Genomic DNA, 19,092 nt, shown 5'->3' with positions numbered 1-19,092 from the left:
TACTTAAAAAATAAAATTCCTCCTCCATTTCTTTCTGATGCAGCTGCATCTTTCTTTGTGTGGTCATGGTATGAGCAGGAGTACATAAAGGCAGGACTTCTGCTGCTCAAACTGAACCAGAGCTGCTTCTTTAATGAATTTCACATGTTAAAATGAATTTGGCTTCTATCTACAATGTTCAATGTTCATTTTCACACAAAGTGGTGAGTTGATCACTGCATGCTGTGTTTTCTTTGGGTTAGTTAGTATGAGGTGGTCTTTTTAAAATATCTGAGACTGTCTGACACCAGCCATCTTTGAGCCTCTTTGAATGACTATTGGTAGGTGCCATGACCAAAATCACCACGCTTGTCTAAAGATGATTGCCTCTCATTCAGGATGTCCAAAATCATGCAAATTGGCATCACAAAATGATTTATGACTTCAGCAAACTATGATTTCTTTCTTATACCACCAGACTTTATCTCTGCTGTGGAGAAGGGACAGTATATAGTGGTTGTTACATTTATTTTACATTTGAATGATCAACTCATTTTGCAATTTTTCTGCTAAAGACTTAATTTCACACCAAAAACATTTAGATGAGACTTTAAAATACAGTAATCACTTTCAATCAAACATAATGCTGCAGATCAGCTACAACACTAAAACCGCCTGCTTAATACTGTCTTCAAAATAGCTCTGTATCATCTAAACACAGTCACAAAACCTTTGGAGGTGATGCCATCTGATCCTAAAGGGGTCTGTAGAGAGTGAGGCGTTTGTGGACCAGGGTAGATGAGGCGTATCTTGTGAGTACCTAGTCAGACTTTAACCTGAGAATTTTAAACTCAGCCTTTTCAATTTTACTATTCCTGCGCAGTCTTCATCACCAGATGTGTTTTGTTGCAACCAAAGAGGTTTTATTGGTCCCAAGCACCCAAGGATTGTCTGCAATAGTTTGTGCTTTAACATATGTTAGTGGTTTTATTATTGTGCCATGAATTACCATTTCTTACAGGGCTTCTAATGGCAACATCGTTCTGGTTTAGCTTATAACTCCTTTTCACCATTAAACCTGGTGCAAATGTTTTTTGTTTTTTTTCATATGTCCTCTAATACACTCTAATACAGGCTTGTGAGAAAGAGGCATGGTTTGAAATAGCTTTTACTGAGTTCTGTGAGCTCCACAAACCAAATGCACTGTCATTAGTTATTCAGGCACAGAGGATAGCTGGAAAATGTGACAGATGTCTGCAGGAAGGAGGGATACTGTTAAGAAAGAAAGATGGTAAATTGGCAGAGAGGACAGAGGCATATAGTTTCTTCTCATTTTTGCTCCTCATTATCTCTCATCCTCATCCCAGTTTTATTTTAATTGTGTCAGGGATGGGACAGGACCAGCCAGCAGCCAAACACAAAACATTGTGATATGCTTAAACTACAAAACTGGACTATTAAAGTGAGGCATGCTGTATCCTTGAATACGATTACATGGGGACTACGAGTGGATAATACTTTGAAGCCTCATCAAAGAAAGTCTGAATTTGGAAGTGGGCTTTGGTTTGTGTTTACATGCAGAAAGAGTTGAGCTGTTTACATGACTACAGTATGTAATCCAGTTAAAGAATACCTTATCCTGTTACCAGCAGTTGTGAGATAATGAGAGATCAGCAAAACTTCATTTCACACTATAGTTTACATTTCTGTGTTGAATACACATTGTGCATTTGTATAAAGGTATTTGACATGGACATGAGTGCTTTTTATGTCTAGTATTATTTGATCTCTGATTTGTTTGAGAAAAACATAACTTCTTCCAACATTATTTATCTATTCATCTTCCACTGCTTGTCATGCATTGTCATGATTATGTGCAAACATCTCATATCTTCAGAATGTTCAATGTTGCTGGTGTATTAAGAAACATCAACCTTTAGCCGTGAAACATTTCACCTAACAGATGTAGCTCTAGCAAAATAAACCCAGAGGGCAGAAAAAGACAGATGTTATCACTTGCAAGGAAAGGAATCAATTCATACGCTGTTATCATTTCAAGCCCCACAGCCCCTTTGGTCATTCATTACAGATGCTGGATATACACCCAAGCAGCATTCAAACCGCAAAAGCTGTGATTCTCAATGTAATCTCCAAATTTCAAACCACTCCAGGAAAATGATGCACAAATCACCTTGAATTTGTTGCTTACTGTGATGCTGCAGCCATAAAAATGAGAAGTATGTGATGCATCCAACAAATGATCTCAATATGAAGCTATCTGAGAGCTTTGAGGGAAATAAAGATCAAGGGGAAGAAAAATATTATTCCTCACGCTGTAGAATAATATCACATGAAGACGATGAAATTCAAAACAGCTTTTTTACAAATCTTGTCACTAGATGCAAAAACCCAAAAGTTATTTCTTACTTCAAACACATGTGCACAATCACACCAGACATGCGGCTATTTGGAATCTCTGAAAACAATAGAAAGAGAAGACATGTGAAAATGTCAGCGGGTTTTAACAAGAAACATGTTTTCATAATGTATTAAAGGTTTTAAAGCCAAATTCAGCTGAATCTGAACGTCTTTCTGTCAAGTCTAATATGAAACAAATCCATTGTCAAGGACAAAGTGAAATTTTTTCTAAAACCTGCCAACTTGTCTCCTTGCCAACATCTTTTGTTAAAATCTTTTACATAAAAAAGTCTGTCCCATTGTGAATGCAGAGATAGAAAAAAAACTATTTTCATTGGACTGGATGTGTAAATATTTTACTGTGGTGTAACACAAACATGGACAGACTAAACATTGCCACATGTATGATGTGTGTCAGGATTTGCATAGAAGATGCTTTTGTTTCCTGCTTCTCTGGTGGTCTGTTAAGCAGGTGTGTTGTTGTCTTTGTCATGAGAAGAAATAAAAACCCAGGCATGTGCTGTGGCAAAGTGGATAGGCTGTGGTATTACCAGATTTAGAGGTGTAATTCCCCACAGTTGAGTCATGGCAAAGCAGGATTACTGAAAAATACCAGTGACCCTGCCCAAAGGAAACAAGGCGAGCTCTAATTCCTGGTCTGAGGAGCCCTGCAGTCAACCATCAAAAAGCAGAGCTGCATCAAACATCCCATTGACACTCCGACAAATAAGCCTGGTTTCAAAGCAGCTGCTACAAAAGCTGCGGATCTAGACACCTATGCCTAACATTTCATTGAATGGTTGAAAAAAAACCACAGACATGCTGTGGTTGGACTTAAATAAAAAAATTATAATAAAATAAAAAGAGCAAAATACAAGGCCTGCTCTGGTGAATAATCCTCTGGGACATGTTTTCCTCTGGTACACTGAAGAATGATTATTTTTCTGTTTAAAAACCCAAAGCGGGTAAACAAAATGTACTTTAAACAAAGACTGGCACTCCAACAGTTTCAATAATATCCTGTTTGTGAAGAAGAGGATATTCCTTTTTCCTTTTAGCTTCATCTCCTCTGTATCCTCCATTTTTGTTTTTATTTCACATCCATGCCCACCTAACAACTTGGACAGTTTAGAACAGCTCAGGTGTGGATAATTTAACTGAGGTCGAAATAATAAAAGATCATGTATCCACATTAATATCATTAAACACTTTGATTTGTTTGAAAGATTCCACATTAACACTGTTGATGTGACCTGAACAATTCAAAATCGATTTTATTGCTAATAAATTATGAATTTATTATAAATGAACATTAACAGGTCATAGATCTGTTTTGGGGTTTTACGTTGTTACTTTAACATCCTGGGCCATGTGCTCTACTTATGCTTGGGTGGCTGGCACCTTGTGGGGCCAGTGGGCTGTCATCCCTGGCCCCTTAAAACTTGAGCTCCATGACTGTGGGGCCTCTGGCTGGGGTCTTCCTCTGCTGCCTTCTGGGCAGATTCAGTCATTTTACCTGTTATGCCAGGGTTCTGTGCACGATAGTGGCTGCTGGTTGCTTGGGTCTTGGGGCCCTATTTGTCTGCTCCTGGTCGTTGGAGGGGGCGTAGTTGCATTTGCACATGCACACTTATAATAAAACACAATTTATTCCTTCACTCCAGCATACGCTTCACTGTTGTTGTGCAGGTTTAATCCCCTATAGCTACAGTTATGTTTTAATAAACTCGTTGCTGCTTTTGTTGTTGTTCATGTTTTTCTCAGTTTGTCTTCCTGTAGGTGCTCTTGATGATTCTCTGCTTTGTTTTTCTTACAGTGGTCATATTAAATTATTTAGTTAAGTTTCTTTAGAAAAGTAGCAGCTAGTTTTTGTTTGTTTGTTTGTTTGTTTGTTTGTTTGTTTGTTTGTTTGTTTGTTTTTGATTGAACAGGTGTTGCTGTTGTTTTCTATCTTTTGCATCTTTGTCCCCCCCTTTTTTTTGTGTGTGTGTGTTCACATACCCCTTCCCCCATCTTCTTCTGTTCCCTCTTTAAAGTCCAGCCATAATAGGTAATTCAGCAATAATCAATTTTTAAAAAAAAAAAAAAAAGACAGAAACAAATACTTAAATATTAAGAAAAGTTTTATTTCCACAAAGTTTTATTTCCTTTATATCCATAAAACTCCCCATTGCCAAACAAATTTGCTCAGCACAACAGGGCAACCAGACCATCCTTTTGCTTGCTACAATGCTAAAGAAAATAATTTAAAATAAATAAATAAACAAAGCTTGGAATGTTGACTATTATATTGTATGCTTTTAAAATGAACCAAAAAAGAGAAAACCAGTAGAAAGTGGCAACCTGCTGAAAAATAAAACAGAAAAAAGTGGTTCTCTGTCTCCATGATGTGGTTCAAAGTATGAACTACAGGCTGAGTCATTTCATCAACAGTTTGTCTAATTTCATGAAGAATTTAAAAATGCAGTTTGCTGCATTAACCATATATTTTGATCTTGAAGTCAGAAAATATGCAAATAATTTATTATGTCCAAATATGTTCCCAGTGAGCATTCAAACATTAATATATATTATTTTTATTTATTTATTTTTATAAAAAATAGACCCTTTTTTCTTGCATCAGAAGCTGTGAGACATTTTGATGCATGCTGCTAAACAATAAAAATCCTTCAGGATAATTCACAACCCAAGCAGAAGAAAAAACATTTAGGTATACTAACAAAGGAAACTTCAGTGCCTTCACTAATTAAAAAAAAATCATTACTTGGAGGAAAATCTTAAAAAAAAAGTCTGTTCAAATAGAAAAATTAAATCATTGAAGCATTGAGATGATAAGAGTTCCCCAGTTTATTGTCCAAATATCCGTGGAAAGGGTTTAGAAGTGTGTCTTCTTATTTGTGCATTAACTCAGACAGAAAACAGCAATTCATTGGATACTTTAAAGTTAAAGCAAAGCAAGAAAACACGTTTTCTTTACCTGATAGTTCAGGAATTCAGGAATTAATGTTTCAATTAATCCCCTTAACCTTTTGATGCATAGTGTCCACTATAGTAAACATATAGTTATAGGGTATTTTTCTATTATCTGCATGGGTGTGGATGTTATATTTGCAAATTGCCCTCTTCGCTGGACATCAGTGAGTCATCCAATACGCTGCCATTCACTAGAGAATAAGTAGATACAGTATACAATTTTATATATACTAACAAATTTGCCTGAGATAAGAAACTGATACAGGTTTATTTTTATAGAATATTTGTATTATATAAATTAGACAATATATTATTTTATAAATATTTTATAGAACAGATTAAAATAAATAAATTAAACAAAAAGTCAAATAGAATAAAAAAAAAATAAAGCATCGCTATTCATGTCTGTAAATGTGGCATCAGAGGGTTAAACTACCAGAGTACCTAAAATCACATTATAAAAACTAACACTAACTAAAGCTGCCTATACTCTAGCTCTGGGTTCTAATGAGCCAGACACAAGTACAGATCTCTGCAGAACATGTGCTTGTGTTCTTCAGTCATAGTGATTGTTTTACATATCATTGATGTGGTTATGCATTACGTTAAGATGGAGGGTTAAGGGACAGTGTAAGGGAATCTACTCAGCCATCTCTAACACTGCAGTATGGCCATATTCCTTCCCACTCCGCTGGGAAATGCCATTGAAGGGATTTCGTGCAAATGTAAAAGGTATGCAGAGTGTAGATGGCATAAAATAAAGAAAAATAAACCACAAAAATATCACAGACTACCACAGAAAAAGCATTGAACATTTTTTATGTAAAATGTATTTGTTTTGAAAACCTCTGTTAGCCAAAAGAGTTCTCAGTCCTGATGCAGCATGAAGATTCAATCACCTCATAACCCCATCTGTTGGGAAATTAAACCTTGATCAAACCTGTTTTTTAAGTTAACTTTATTTTGTCAGTACATATCTTGTGAAACACACTGAAATTCATTCTCTGCTTTTAACCCATCACTACTGACACTAGGAGCAGTGGGGTGCCAGTATCAGCGCCCTGGGAGCAGTCGAGGGTTAAGCACCTTGCTCAGGGACCCACAGTGGTTTTTACTATAATTGCAGGGATTTAAACCCAGGTTCTCCAGACCCAAGCCCACCTCTGTAACCAGTAGGCTAAGTCACATCTCCATTTCTTCAACTTCAATGAATAACCTGGATGGTATAAAACTTGTGTTCTTCTCGCTAAAGATTTTGACCAAAAAAAAAAAAAAAAATGTCCACGAAATTTTAATCGTGTAGAAGAACACAGCTAAAAAATATTCAGAATTCAGCATGTTTCAAGACCTTAAAAGATCAGAACTTTTTGGACATTTTACTATTATTGTAAGCAGGAGCGTAACCACAGTACCACAACAGCTTCCCCTCTTTAAGGTACGACTTCCAAAGAGATTTCAGAACTGAGCTGCAGGTATTTCCACTCAGCAGCAACAACATTAATGAGATCTGCTGATTGTTGGGAGGTAAGGCCTGCCTAACCCTTCAGTTAAGCCCAAATGTGTTGGATGGAGTCCAAAACAAGGATTTTTGCAAGACAGCTTTTTCTTCTACAGAGAAACACAGACAAACACACAAAAATATTTAATTAAGTAATTATAAAATAAAATATTTTTAGCTTAATGGAAAATGAGCACACATAAAGACATCTTGTCATTGAGAGGTGAACTTTCTTTTACTGAAACCCTGTCACGCCGGAGAGCTACTGAGCACAGCCACATCTGGCCTGCAGTTGAGGTGATTTAAGCTGGATAGCTCGTTAGAGAGCTGCTTTCACACTTTTCACACTTTCTAGTCGCAACAATTTTTTTTTGTTATCCTATTTATTGATTGATTAATTTGATAAAAAAAAAAAATCAAGGGCTTCCATTGGTATCAGGGCCACCACTAGAGGGGACTGTAACGTGGCAGTCCTGTGCAACATTTGGGCAGACTGTGCTCTCTGTAGGCTGGAGTAAAGTAAATATTGAAATATCAAGATCCACCTCAAACAGCTTAAAAGCAAATCTGACATAACTTTAAGTATAGGAGGTTACAGGCTATATTTAGCCATTTTATTTAACCGGCTTTCACTTATGTGACTTTTTGTAAACATTTATCTGCAGTCCAATTTGTGAAAGGCTATTTTTTTAAACTTGTGGCTATATGTATGTAAATTAAAATGTAAACGGTTAAAGCAGATTTGTAAGCATTTGTACTTTTATTAGCATTTTAAATATTAAAAAAAATGTAAAAGTTTTTTTTCCGCCTATAGCAATAATCTGATAGGTTACTTGTAGCTTTCTGCAAAATAGACAATTTTCCAAATAAATTATAAGAAGGTTGGTATAATATTTATTTATTTATTTATTTATTTTTGTGCTAGTTTGCTAAGGGATTTCCTGGCTGGCTGTCTCTCTGCCGGCATATGCCTGCTCTGGATGATGCACTCCTTTTTTCCCAAGCATGACACACTTACTGGGCTGCAGAGCAAAGCCACGGGACAGAGACTCGGCGAGGAAGCCAGAGGACAGAGTCAGAGAAACATCATGATGCGGGGGAGAAAAGCAGATGAGACGGAATGGTGATGATGATGTAGATGATATGGAGAGAGGGGTAATCGTACAAGAATAAGAAAAACACAAAGCTCTGCACGGAGAAGGGTGATGGAGAGGATGTTTGAGGACAGGACCGCACAGAGAACGAGGAGGATGTTCGGACGACCGGAGCGCTTCTCTCCCCAGTTTTGATAATCGTGTGGGTAAATCACTGGTAAGTTTAACGAAGCGCTATTCTGAGGAGGTGGGCCAAGTCCCGGAGGTAGAATAGAGAAGGAGGGAGGGCCATCGGAGTGGGTACTGGTGCCCAAACTGGGATGTTGTTGCTGTTGTCAGTAATGTGAGTCGACATTAAGGAGCTGATGAAAAGAAACCTGGCACGCATTTCTGTATTTTTGCAGGTAAGCAGCTAATCGACTCTGTCACGTGCTTGTTTTCCTCGATTAATGAACTCTGTTGATATCTTTCTGAAATATGTCTTGCAAAAGTAACGTTTGATTGGGGAGTTTGATGGAGGTTTGGTTGCAGGTAATATCTAAAGCATTTGGGAGTTTGTGCTGACATCCTCTTCACTACATTTGCCTCCCACTGAATGTTATATAATATTCCAACACAAGACTTAGAGGAGATTAATAAAAATCTATAAAACGAATTGTAGCCTACTACTTTAGGCTTTGTTGCTAACGCTTGCGGCATTTATGTTTCCATTTTTTAACGAAATATTTCCATCTTACTGTATTTCAGTTGCGTTTATTGAGGCAGAGAAAAAATTGGCATGTTTGCTTAAATTTTAGAAAAGTAATTAAAATAAACTATGCAAATCACAGTGGAAAACCTATTTTGAACACATATCAACACTGGGCGTGTTCTAACTCTTAACAAGGTGACATTTCCATGTAGGAAAGTCTAGTTAATAAAAATTCAAAGTTGTATTAATACTCTGTTTTCCATTGTAGCCTATGCAAGAAATGTTAGTAAAGGGGGAGTTTAAAAACTTTTGGTGATAGCTGTCTATAAGGAAAGTGCATTTTAAACCCCAGTGTGACTGCTGAAGACCTTCATGGACCTTCAAGATTTATCAGACTCTGGAGTGGCTGTACACTGTAGAGCTGTGCAGCCACACCCATACAAATATAGTCTATGCATTCAAAGAAAAGTGATCAATAAAACCTTACTGCTTCCTCACCCCAAAGTCAGCTGCAGAGGTTTGCAAACAAACATCTAAAGAAGCCTGATGCATCTTAGAATTGAGGTTATGAGGCTTGCCAAAGCCTCGAGGCATTTGGGGTAGTGGTACTGGTTTGCCCTTTGGTTTCAAGTGATGTGTCCCATATATAATAAGAGTTGGGAAACCAGCAAATATAAGTGCAAATTGCAAGGACAAATAAATTTCAATTTAGGGTTACAGACTTAAAGGATGCATGCAATTTCATTCACTTGTTACAAAATTAATTAATTTGTTAGTCAACAATATTCAAATAATTGATAAAATAAATAAAAGCTGCCTAATGGGGTACAAATCTGATTATACGTTAATTATTTCCACTGCAATACATTTAATTTCAATTGCATAGTTTGTTGTAGATAATTTCTAAATGGCCTTTTTATTGTTATTAGCATCAAATCACTCTTTTCACTATATATCTAATTTAAGCTATATGTAACAAATTAGGGAAATAACATTTATAAATGAGTGTGAGCTCATAATAAGTATAGATGCATGATAAGTTTCATTAGGAAGCAATTAAACATAAGGTGAAACTTAATGTTTAATACCACTAACACACTGGCGATCCCAAGAGGCATGTTTTAGGTGTATTATAGCGATTTTGGATGGACTCATCTTTCTCTCGCTCAGCTTTCCTCCCACACACTTTGACTCCTTTGTTTCAGCAGTGACGTACAGTAGCCTTACAACCCTACACACATAGCAACAGTAACACAGAGGACTGCTGGTCAAATATTACAATGCAAGGGATCCATTAATAAAATGCTTTTACAGAAAACAGTACTTAAGTCTCTGTAAGAGGGAAAATCCAAATAGGCAAATAAGGATAAAAAAAACAAACAAACAAACAAACAAAAAAACATACACAAGACAAGGAAAACTAGTTTTTTTTTTTTAAAAAGTAAAAGCCCATAATAGGTTTAAAGATTAATATGTGTGATGTTGCATGTATGTAGCTGTGACTTGATTGAAACAGCCTCACAGAGTCAAGACTGCATGTAGTTCTTTGTACTGGATTCCCTGGAGAGCATTAAAGCCCTGCTGAGGGTTATCTAAGAGGTGCCCCTTTTCAGCCAGCTGTGAAGGTCATTGCAACAAAAAGCCCCTTGACTTTAGTCTGACACTTAAACTGTGATTTCTAACAAATACATTAAACCAAGACTACTGCCACTGGTTGTACAGAGATACTGTTCAGCTCATGTGAACTTAGTTTAAAATATAAGACTTCCTCCTCCCCAAAATGTGTCCAGGTGGCATGTGCACATAACATTAAAAGATTAAAATAACATTCATAATATCCTCCTCTCTAGTGGATATGATAACATGTGTAGGTGAAAATTTTTAACCTTAACAATGATAATTTTTTTTAACTCAAATGAATTGATGTTACAGCCTAAAGTCACCATTACATATTATGTTTACATGTAACCATGGCAACATGTAACATGGCATCCATGAGGATGGTGATCATGCTGTTAAAAAAACTGCATGTTAACTGATGTCATGATTCTTTTATATTTTCACATATATAATTCTAAACAGGATGTCTGTTGTTTCTGTAGTTGTGCTGCTGAGGTTGATCTGATGTTGGTCCACTGATTTCAGGTTCATATCTCACAAAGGCCGTTGGTTAAAAGCAAACCCTATGCTGCTTTGACAGAGATATTTACTTTGATGTGGAAACACTCATAAATGGTGCATTTTCCTTCAATCACTTTTAGCAGAAAGACTTTACAAAAAATATGAGACATATGTAAAGGTATTCTTTAATGTAGACCTATGTGTGTTCTGCTGTGTGGTTGCATTGCAGAGTATAGTGGATTATTTATGTGTTGTCTGCCTGTGGATTTTGTAAAGGTAGCTAATGTAACAGCACATGAATTCAAAACATATATTCTAACTGGGACAATAAAATTTATTGTATCATCATGTTTCACTTGAGCCTGTCAGATTGTCTCTGTAGCAACGTTATGAACTGGAAGTGTTGTGAGCATCGTTTCAATAGATACATTTTTTAACATGCCAAAGGTCACAACTGAGGCATTGCTACATCAGGCATGCGTAAGGGGCTGGGCTTATCAATGTCTCATTGCTTTAAGAATACAGTAACACTCACCATCCCAGTTGCATAAGCACCTTATTTCTCCTACATTTCTCATTTAAAAACAATATTTGCCAATACTTTCCGTCAAATGCATCACACACAAAGCCAGCGTATGGCACTTTATAACTGTGTCAAAAGCTTTGAAGCACTGTGTTGATTTTATGGCAGATGTGTCAGTGATCTACTGCTTTACCAGCGTTTGGTTTCACTATCCCTAATCATATTGTATTGTCTCATTTTGTTTGACCAAATGACAGAAATGATTATATCAGGACTTGTAAAATACATTTCTACCACAATAATGAGCTTGAAGTTAAACTATATACATTAGCTGGCTTTGGTTATTACTTAGTCAAAATTAAAGTATAAACTTTTTACTAGAAAGTGTTAAATATAACTGAAAATGAGGTATTATCTCTTCTGTTTGAGATTGGCACTTTATATATTACATGTATTTTTAATTTTATATTTTTATATTATATTACACTATATTTTAGTCTTTCATTTATTGCTTTTACATTGATACATTTAAGCCTTTATAATATATTTATGTACATAATATTTATTTACTCAATTCTTTATTAGTTAGTATAACCAATCAAATCAATGTACGCTGCACTTCTTCAAAAAAAAAAGGAAAAGAAAAGAAAAGAAACAAAAAGGCAATAGCTGTATGCCATAGATAAAGGACATCAAACTTACAAAAAAGCAGAAAGAGCTGGAGCTCACTGATGGATTTACAGCTTTAATGTGCATTTCAATACTTTCTGTGTCTTCATCAGAGTCACAAGTGAACACAGCAAACGGGCTGATAAATATAGACAGTCTAAGGCAGGTGTAGGGAGTTGATTAGAAGTGGAGTAAGGTCATGTCACAAGCCAAAACAGAGTAAGGTGGAGCTTGCCTATGTGTTCACTATATGCTCTCTCAACCTTTAGATGTATCCCTTCTCCAACACACCTGAATCAAATGAATGGCTCATTACCAGGCCTCTGCAGAGCTGAGTGGCATGTAATGAAGGAGTTTAGCCATTTGATTCAGGCTTATTGGAGAGGAAATGCATCTAAAAGTTGCAGGATGTAGCTCTCGAGGACTGGACTTGGGCAGTCTATAAATGTCTGCCCGTTTGCTGTGCTCACTTGTGACTGATGACGACAAAGTCAGTGTTGAAAAGTTAGTCATCTGAAGGTTGCACAATAAAGCCGCAAATCCATCAGTGAGCTCCATCTCTTTTGCCTTTTTTGTTAGTAGAACCTTTTGTAGTGTTGGATGCTGTTTTGACATTTTGAGTTGAGGCCTATATAGGCTGTGTGTTTGTATGACCTGTATCAACCCTGTCACATGTACAAAGTGAAACAGATGCACAGCAAAATCATCATACCAATGTCAATGGATTCAAATAGCATTGTTAATGTATATTGTGTTATAGGGCAACTTTAAGTTGTACATTTTTGAAAGAGGTTTCATTCTCTTTTTTTCCCAAGTCTAAATCAAACTAAGAAGATAGGAACTAAGAAGATACATGTTTTATTATTATTATTATTATTATTATTATAAATACCTAAAAAAATGCTAATAAACTTTGATCTGCTTGACACTTATTTGCAACTTCACCACCGAACCTGTCCAGCCACCTTAGTCTAGCTAAGCCACCTTAGGTATGCAGTCATTCTTTATGAACTGGCTTGTGTGAACAAAAGTGAATGAATTGGCTTGAACTGATTCTGCCCGTAAAGTGTCTTGAAATGACAGTGTTCAATTGCGACCAATGCAAATAAATCTGAACTCAGTCAAACTGAAAACAGATTTTTTTTCCACCTGTTTAATCTGTGTCGCTGCATGGTGGTGTGGTGGTTAGCACCACAGCCTCACAGCAAGAAGGTCGCTGGTTCGAGCCTTGGATGGGGGGAGGTTCAAACCTGGGGGGTGGTGGCCTTTCTGTGTGGAGTTTGCATGTTCTCCTCGTGTATGCATGGGTTCTCTCTGGGTTCTCTGGCTTCCTCCTACCGTCCAAAGACATGTATGTTCGGTTAATTGATCACTCTGAATTCTCCCTAGGAGTGAGTGTGTGTGTGAATGGTTGTTTGTTTCTCTGTGTTGGCCCTGCGATGGACTGGTGACCTGTCCAGGGTGTACCCTGCCTCTCACCTGCCCAAAATGCAGGGATAGGCTCCAGCTTACCAATGACCCATAATGGACTAAGCGGTACAAAGAATGAATGAAAGCTGAGTTGCTCCTTCAGTAACAGCTTCATAAAATGCAATGAGACTGCATCAGTTTGTTGAGTTATATTTGTGTCCATTTGCATGAGAAAATGCAACTTTTATGACTTTGTTGTATGCCATTATGCCTTGTAATGTGATTTATTTTCTGTGATGATTTTTATCAAAAGTAACCCAAAATAATCATGCAAACATGTTCATCTGATTTATTCAGTGTTTTGGCACCAATTGTGTAGCTAGGATGAAGAAGTTATGTTCCCTGTGCCGCAGACCCTCGTGTCTTACAAATGCTCAAATTCCCTCAGCTACTTATTTCATGAAGTCATTCATCCATATACTATCCTGTCCAGGGTCTCAGGCGAGTGGTGAGGTAAAACCTGGACAGGTGGCCAGTCTATCACAGGGTAAACGAGTCAAGCAATCATACACACACACACATTCAGTCAAAATAAGTTAACACTACTTTCCTAAATTTAATTTAAAGTTATAAACTGTTAATTATCTTCCACCAAAATGCAAATACATATGACAATATCTCTCAGATCTAGTTTCAGGTGCTTTTAGAGACACCACCAGAAATTAAATAAAAACTAAATTTTTCAGAATTCATTGACTTGATTAAAAATAGCAAGAAAAAGATGAATAGATGGACTTGTCTTCAAAAGTCCTCATATGTTACTGAGCTGGTGAGTCTAATTTTGTTACAACTGTCAGAAGCTATTCAATGGAAAGCAGGAATGTCCTACTGAAAAATTAAGTATATTTGGCAGCGAGCAAAGATGGGTGAAAACCTTTAAACGATGCTCAATGCTCCATTCTGCACAGACCAAACCTCTAATCTTCTCACTGTGGGGTCGACTCCTTGACCCAGCTGTCATGGAAACTGAACTCATGGGCTTTTAGCGATTGGCGTGGATTCTCTGACCATGGTTCCTGCTTGCCCGACTACGAACACGAGTCACTGTGAGATTGGTGCCATAGCCAAGACTGACAGGTTGAATGGATGACAGGGCTGTGTGGGCCAAATGGACTGTCAGAGAGAGCTAGGAGGAGATGGATGAGAGGAGGGAGAAAGGGACATCAGAGAGCATCACAGAGAGGGAATACCAGGAAGAGAGATGGAGAAATGATGGAGTACTCTGGTAGCTACAGGCAATACATGATCGTCAGTTTTTCTTTCTCTAACTGGTCCTGTCTCTCACTCTCTTGTTCTTTTCCTCCTTCCATCACTGCTGGCTTTTGTCTAATCTGGTGGACGATTAAGCTCTCTGCAGTGAGTACAGCAGCTTTCCAACCAAACAACACTGGTATTTATGCAATATAAGTTCTGATTTGTGACAAAGTCACACAGTTATCAACCTCAAACACCCTCTATATGTTTTGTTTTACAATGTAAAAGTAGTTTCCTTTGCTGCATTTGAAATTTGAAGTATTTACATCATTTTCTGCTCTGGCTGTCCTTTTGGGATTTTCACAAGCCTTTCATCTCTGACCAACTCTCTCTGAGGACACTTACACATGATTTTGAGAAATTGGCAGTTGTATCATGTTGGCAAACTGTGTGCGAACCAACTCTGTAGAGAAATTATATCATTTCCTTTTTTAAACCACATTCAAGTCTGAAAACTAATCCACATGTCAAATTTTTCCAGTTAAAGCATCTGTTAAATTATTTATTTCCATCACAAGAACTTGACATATACATTAGAGGCATGTGGCTATAAAGATGTTTTAAAGACACTGTAGCTTTAGAATGTAGTTGTTAAATGATTACAATCTTTTTCATCCTTTTAGCATAGTGAAAAGAATGGAAATTCCTCATATTTTTATTAAGAACAAAGCACTTGTATTTTCCACTTGGTGACTGCAGAATTTAAATTGTTCTCATTCATTAAAAAAGGAGAGAAAAAATTTCAAGGTCAATGACAGGTTAGTATTAGAGAAAACATTTCATGTGTTAAAACAGAATGCTTGGTAAATCTGATAATATAGAAATTCCTCTACCATAACGTGAATGGAAAAACTACCAACCTATTAAATCAGACACTGCTATACAATAAAAGTTCTTCACAAAAAATTATTCAACTGTTTAGCAGAAGATTGAGGACTTTTTCTCTCACGGCTCTCACGGTAGCAGTTTCTCTGTTAGCTTCAGTTCTTCCTGGTGCATCGGCTGCAGAGTTGACACCAATCCTGTGAGTTCTGTTCACTCTCTCACAAAGATACACAATTACTCAACTGTAGTACTGGGGTGAGAACAATCCACTGTATGTGTGTCTGTGTGTATTTGTTTATGTGCATGTTGTGAAGAAAAGGAAAAATTGTCCAGTCTAGCTGCCAGAGTGTGTTGTCTGTAATATCTGTCTATGTGAGTAGGGACAGTTATGTAACAACAATGCAGAATAGATTGCAGGTTTGTGACTCACAAACGCACATACAGTCACACTCCTGTGCAAACTGTGTATTTGCGTGTGTGTGTAGACTGGAAGTAAGGGATTCATTAGTGGAAAATGAACACCAGACAAGTCTGTCTAAAATGTATAAGTTGTGGACGTGAAGCTACAAAATCGCCCAGGACAAGAGAGCGTATGACCATCAATAAAACTTCTCATAAAGAAATAGGGTTTTAAAAATGGTTCCACCTCCTGTTTAGCTAGTGTGTGGTGAGAGGACAAGATGTAATGAAAGATGGAAGAGTCACAGCATCTGCTTAATGCTAAACTTTGACATAAGATAAACTCAAAATAGCATTGCCAACATTGGAAGTTAAGGTTGGTTGTGATAAAAATAGCAATGGACAGAGTCAGCAGACTGTAGAAACTAGTAAAGATGACATGGCTACTGAAATACCCAAGCTCAAAGAGAAATAGTTATTAGTGTACTTCTACTTATTGCACATGTCATAATGATGTTAAGCAGTAGAGGAAAAGGTTTTTAGATCAGGGCAGATTTACTAAAGTATGTAATTACAAATAACCAGCTGAGCTGCATTGTGTCATTTGCTTTGTTTGTGAAGTTAAAAACTTGTGCTGATCTACAACCATCAGCAAATTTTAATGTTGACCACAATAATGTATCAGAAGATTAACAAACCAGCAGACCTGTTGATAACCAGGAGTCTATAATTTAACACAAGTGTAGTTTGTTTTTTGTTTCTCTAAAACAGTCTATATAAACTTAAACCTGCTTAGCATATTTGAAATGGCCCTTTGGTATACTGTTAAAAAAAGACAGTTTACCAGATCTACTTTGATAGATAAACTCCTCATTTTAGACTTTTCAGTATATCAAATAATAATGGATTATTGTTTTTATGGTTCAGGATAAGACTGTATGCATACTTGTGAGAAGCAGTCCATTAAAACTGACCATGATTTAGCTAACAGTGAATATGTCGAAAATTAAGATGTGTGGACATAAATTATTCTTCTGCATACAAGGACAACAGTGGTAAAAATGTGAATGATGATTTCCTGGCTAAAGAAGGGATTGTGTTCTAAGTAAAACACAACAAATATAAAAAAATAGAGAACAAAGGATAAGAAGGTGTTAATGAATTTTGTTACAGCAAGTGTTGCATAACTCCTTTTGGGTATAGGCTTTATGTTTTTGATATTAGTTACATATGAAAAATCCTACCGGAAAAATACCTGTATTATATATTTGACTTCAGAAAATGTCAGTGCCATACCCTGTGCATGACTTGAAGGCTCGAATTCGATTAAGAATTCTAGAAACCATTCATACCCATTAGGTAGAAACCTGTCAATGAAGCGGCTGCCTTGCTTCAAAGTATATGCTGCTTTATCCATAAACTGCACAAATGATTGACAAAGTCATGTGCTGTTGGAGATTAAGCTGATGTAGGAGTACTTTTAAATGCAATTTCATCTATGTCTGCTCACATTGACTCTAAAGGATTTCTGCCTTAATCTCCCAATCAAAAAAGCTCCACATCTCTCATTAAACCCTAATTCACTTTTCACCATGACTCATTAGGGTCTCGTTTGCTATTCACTCTCTCTGAACTGTGTGCTGGTGGTCCTTCTCAAACTAATTCAATAATTTAATTGCTATAAGTCCTCAAATAAAGGCACTTATTTCCAATTAGCTGTAAAATATAACTCTCCATCTTCATCTTCCTGATAAACCAACATGGTAACAAGCAAATGCTGAACTCGAGGCTTTAAAACAGCAGTTCGCAAACTGATGATGCCATAAAGGCTTTGTTTTTATTTTACTATATTAAATGTAGGGCTATCCAATTCACAAAAATGAAGACATGCATTGAGAGTCCTTGAAAACAGTGACATGTTTGCTGAAGAAACAGTTTTCTTTAAGTTTAGTAAGAAGTTGTATCACCCCCTGCTGTTCATTAGATGGAAGCCAGTTAAGAGGCATTTCTGCACTGGCCTAATTTTTTTAAGACCACATGCATATCTTTAAATACCATCTATGATTTTATTAGCATCTATAATTAATATTGATCAGTGTGAGAGCAGCATGTCACAGTTGTAGCTGCTGGAGGTACAGCAACTAATGTTATGTACAGTTCAAATGTACAGTTCAGTAAACCTAAAATGAGAAAGAAAAAGTAGGAGCTGTCTGATCCATCTTCCTGACTATACACTGATTTATGTAAAATGCCAGAAGCTAAAGAGGTTGGAACCCTCTGATTAAATCACAAACTATGTGTTGCGTTTCAAAAGGCTGTAAATGTCGTCATCTGAAAAGAGACTTATCTGTCATTGAATGTAGCGCAGTCAAGAGTGAAATATTTTCCCTCTGACTTTGTTTTTGTACAATTTTCAGTTATTATTACTAGGATCCCTAATCCTGCTTCTTGAGGGCTGGTTCTTTGCAGGTTTTAGATGTTTCCCTGTTTCAACACATCTGTGAAACAGGGAAACACACGGATGTTTTTTATTATCATTTCCATAACTGATCAACCAAATAAATACATAAATAAAAAAAATGAAAAAGTACTGAATAATTTTAACTATTACTAAGCTAGCTAAGTAAAAAGGGCAAAGTTGCATACAATGAATTACCCCAAATTTGTTATTGATGCAAGACAACATTGTACTACAATACTACCCCTCCCCCACCCTCACAATTTTTCATGTACTCATCTCATTTGTATTGATTCAGCTTAAGTCCATTAATTTAGTCAGCCTTTTGCACTCCAAACTTCATATGACTTATTAAAGATTAGTAATAACTAGATTAAATTATCCATTAAATATATTTACAGGGTCGCTACTTTGCCTGCTTCCTTGACGACCGCTCATATTTATAGTTAAAACTACAAGTCTGACAGTCTTGAAGTAAAACAGTAGTATTTACGTGTTTGTGTGTGTGCATGTGTGTGTGTGGTTAAGGTATTGATTGGAACACTTCCACCCTGTGGCCATGTTCCGGAAACAGCAATGATCGCACGTATACAAATGTACACACACACACACACACACACACACACACACACACACACACACTGGCACACACACACGTCTATACAGTCACAGGTTGGTGTGGGCAACCATTTGACTGCCTCACACACACATACACACATA

At 36.7% G+C, this 19,092-nt stretch overlaps 1 protein-coding gene across 1 annotated transcript in view; it reads left to right on the top strand.

The window, feature by feature from the left end:
- The first annotated feature begins 7,842 nt into the window (after nt 1-7,842).
- The window catches only part of bean1 (brain expressed, associated with NEDD4, 1), a 52,654-nt gene continuing 41,404 nt past the window's right edge, over nt 7,843-19,092 (top strand). The window contains exon 1 of the mRNA XM_042009861.1: nt 7,843-8,366. The gene's annotated coding sequence lies outside the window, so the exon portion shown is untranslated. The remainder of the gene's footprint in view (nt 8,367-19,092) is intronic.

Source organism: Melanotaenia boesemani, chromosome 16 (assembly GCF_017639745.1).
Source record: "Melanotaenia boesemani isolate fMelBoe1 chromosome 16, fMelBoe1.pri, whole genome shotgun sequence".
NCBI classification, from domain to species: Eukaryota; Metazoa; Chordata; class Actinopteri; order Atheriniformes; family Melanotaeniidae; genus Melanotaenia; species Melanotaenia boesemani.
Note: the sequence above shows the minus strand (reverse complement) of the source record. Positions and strands in the feature narration are given on the sequence as shown.